Genomic DNA, 4,316 nt, shown 5'->3' on the forward strand with positions numbered 1-4,316 from the left:
TTAAAAAAAAAAAAAAAAAAATATATATATATATATATATATATATATATAAAAGCACTCCTCTGTTTAAGCTTCCTCTATGGAATAGTGAAGTCTAAAAGACACAATACTATCTGACCAAGCAAGGATACAAGCAAAAACTCACACAATATATAGAACCATAGAATCATTAAGACTGGAAAAGACCTCCAGGATCATATAGTTCAAGCGTCAGCCCACCCCCAAATGCTGACAAACCACATCCCACTGCTATATCTTGAACACCCCCAGAGATGGTGGACTGTGACACCACCTCCCTAAGCAGCATGAGCCACTGCTTCACCCCTCCTGAAAATAAATTGCTCTTAACACCCAACCTGAACTTCTGTACTTCAACTAGTTCTGTAGTTGAACAGTTCAGCAAATGGTTACTCCACAGCTGCTGGCTGCACCAAGACTGACTTGTGCTTTGTTTTCCTACAGAGCAAGCAGGCTGATTTGGGTATGTTCTTGCTTGGGCATTCAGTCTCACAGAACTTGGAACACTTCAGGGTTTTGTAACCCTTTGAGTACAACAGTCCCAGGGGCGGAAATATCGTAGAGCAGCAAAGACAGACTTTTGTTCCTAATAATCCTACAATAAAAGCCTTCCCCAGCTAACTTTTTCCCTTTGTTCTTACAGAGCTCACTGTAGGGCTGGTGGATTATGCCTGAGGACATGTTCAAGCTCCTGTTACAACTCCTAGTCCCATGGTGGGAACAGTTCAGGTCATTTTTATTAGGAAACCAAAGTCCCATTGTGGGTATATGTATTTCTACACAGTTCCTGTGAGGCCCAACACTTTCGCATGCCTAAGGACACAGAAAACGTACTCCATCTGGGGAAAAAAAGAGTTTCTGCAATAAAACTTTACCTTAATTAGGATTTTTTCTAAAACAACTTTAAAAAAAACAACTTTATTTTCTTTATTTTTTGGTCTCAGTCCTGAAATAGACAGAACTGTCTCTCGCAGATGTCTTTCCCTCTAATTAATCTCATCTCTCACTTTCTTGCATTGTCACATTTTCAAACTTTTTTTTTCCCATACACACACTTTGCAGCTTTCAAGGTTGGCTGTTAGTGGTGGGTTTGTTTAGTTCTTTTTTTTTTCCCCATTACTTTTATTAATCTATTTACTTTATGTACACTTATATCTCACTGCCTTCTATAACTGAGGCTTCTTGCAAGCCCAGGTCCCATGAAGCATACACCTTGAGAGTGAGCATACTGAAAAACCTAGGTTGGGTAGGAAGAAGGAGAAAGCAGTTAACTTTTTTTTTTTCTTAAACCCAAAATATACCTTTCCCTAAAAGGGAGGAATTACAAACAAGCAACAAATCTTATTTTCAAGAAACAGCTTGCTTGGTGCCAACTGTGCTTGCTTAAATTCTAATTCATGTAACCATTTCTCCTTGCTTTTGATTTGTGAGTTCTGATACATGGAAACACAGCTCCTGAATGGTAATTTCTTCCCTTTAGATTATAACACAAATTACAAACCTAAGATGTGTTAAGATATCAGATCTATTATGGATAAAAATACAGTTTCTATGAGTTTTCACACTCATCAGAATTACAATGAGATAATCAAGTGTTTCTCCTGCAGCTTCTAAACAATTCAATACTGGCAGCCTGAAAGCAACCTCAAAGAAATTAACCTCATGTTTTGAACATCTACTATCCAGCAGTCCCTTTACAATTCAAGAACTGCTGGGCAATAAAAAAAAGCATTTCAGACAATTTCAGCTGTTTCTGGTAGCATTAGACAAACACCTAAGTACAACCATTTCTCATACCTACCTTCACCTTTTAACTACTTTTTTTTCAGTAACAGCTTAGAGTCGTTCTCTTATTATCTTCAAATTCTCTCCTTTCATAGATTGCTATGGTGATACTACCTCATAAAAGAACATACCTGGATGTTGCATGTCACAAACCACAAACACAAGGATCAGACCCTCTGTTGAGATAAACAAGAACAACTCCATAGGTTGCAGGCATCTTCTGGCACCATTGCCATTACCACCATTTAATCCAGAAAATCAGTGCCACAATTATTTTAATTAGAAGCAGATATCAAATATTTGTGGTTTTTTTTTCTTCACCCTTCTCAGCCTTTTTTTTTTTTTTTTTTAACCTTTTCAAATTATTAATGGCTAGAACATCAACACTCTCCAATTACAAGCTGGCAACGTTTCAGTTTGAGGCCTGGTTAGGTGCTCAACCTGAAATACAGATACAAAATGTAACAGAGGCATATTATTAATTACTGAAGTAACATTGTTTAGCGTAATTCATATAACAAATTACTTTCTCAAAAGAAGCTACACAGCATCAAGTCAAATATATTGTAGAAGTCATAATATTGTGTTGCTAGATGAGCAACACAACACATGATTTTGAAGAGCAAACTAAAATCCCCATTGCAATTGGTATATTTCCCACAAAGCAGAGCAATCAGATCTTGCATAATGCTTCCTTCAAAAAAATTCTGCCATGAACTCCTGTCAGTGGACATTTCATCTCACCTTTCACTGATCAGGCAATGGAGTCCTGTAAGCAGAACAAGACAACACAACTGATGGCTGCAAGCTGTCAATCCATAATTCTCTCCGCTGTTCCAATCAAAATATGAATCCCAGATCAAACTCAGATGGACATGAAGATACTAATTACTATGAGCACCAATAAAAGGTTGTCATTTCACTGGACACTGAGCACATTTAAATGCACTTTAGAAAGCTGACAAAATGCCTCAAAATGCCAAGGGAAACAGAAACATTATTAAACTGAGCAATCCGTTCAGTGTAAAGATGAGCAAATATTTCAGTGCTGAACTTGACAGTCTAGATGGATGAGATAAGAGGTACAATGAGAAGATTTCCATCAAGATACATTTAAAAGTAAGGTAATAACTGTGTAAATAGGATTTGATCTTCTGAACAAGAACAGAGCTAACACTGGAGTTCAAAGACCACGTGAAGTAAGGGAGACTACATGAATGAATGAAGAATAAAAGTCCTTGCTGGGATGCATTCATTTACCAATAATATAAATCTTTCAATTTTAAGCATTCCTAAAAGAACAGAATTACTGTTTTCCCAGGATCCAAGATGTCCTACTGTTGTTTCCATCATTATTTTTTATTATAGCCCCATTTTAAGATTTGCAATTAAGATGTTAAAGTAAGCTGTTACGAAAACGAGGTATACTGAGTTCCAGTAGAAAATACACAGGCAAGTATCAAGTCAAAGACTACACAACTTCAAAAGAAAAAGAAATTATTTGCCTTCTTTCTTGTAACTCATTTGTGATCTTGGAAGTAATGAGAATGCAGTGCATACATTAATCCTTAAACTGATCATGCATGAATATTACAGACAGCTTTCTGAAAAATTAACGTCAGACACTGGCTGTATAACATTTTTATTTTACTATATTGACATTTTATGCACAAATATTTTAGAGTAAAAATAACTGTTTCATGTAAAATTACCAAAAAAATGAAAAACACAAAACAAATACATAATTATCAGCAGAGTATAAGTGTCTTTATTTAAAGAGTAAAAAGTATGCAAAAACCTTCTCTTTTACAAAAAAATTGGGAATATTCTTTCTATGTTTTTATCTGGCAGCATCAGAACAACTCTTGACAGTATATTCTACATCCTTTTTCACTGAAGACATCAAGTTAGTCACAGGTTTCTCCCTCAACAACAGAAAATATGTCAGTGATTTTATACTGTTTGAAAAATTTCTTCTTTGCTAAATTAGAACAAGGTGGAAAAGTAGATGACCAAAACAACCCAAAGAACTGTATAGCTACTGAAAAAGTTCAAACTAACAAGCAGATGCATTTACAAATCAAGTGTGATATCAAAACTTTCCCCATACCATGTATGAAAGAACATTCAGGGGAATAAATAATTGATATTACATTTCAACTTCAGTTTATCCTACTGCAGTCCAGTTAGATGTAGTAAATTGTGTTTTCTTTTTTTAAACTTTTTTTGTACTGTATTTTAACAAAGAGGCTTTTCATGAACTCTGCTGAATAGAACTAGCAACTTGTATTGGACTTCTGTTTAGTAAAGGCATGATGTTATATATACATAGTTGCTGCCACTGAACTATCAGCTTCACCTTACTCTTAGAAAGCAAATCTATTTGCGTAAGTCACCTTAAGCACTTGCCAGTTGGTGGAGTTGGACTATTTTAACAGCAAATGTGGATTGATGGTTGACTTCTAGTGACAGACACATACTTTGCTCATGGCTTAGATTTCATTAAAAAAAAA

Source organism: Lagopus leucura, unplaced genomic scaffold (assembly GCF_019238085.1).
Source record: "Lagopus leucura isolate 7727_CA_CO unplaced genomic scaffold, USGS_WTPT01 Super-Scaffold_100001, whole genome shotgun sequence".
NCBI classification, from domain to species: domain Eukaryota; kingdom Metazoa; phylum Chordata; class Aves; order Galliformes; family Phasianidae; genus Lagopus; species Lagopus leucura.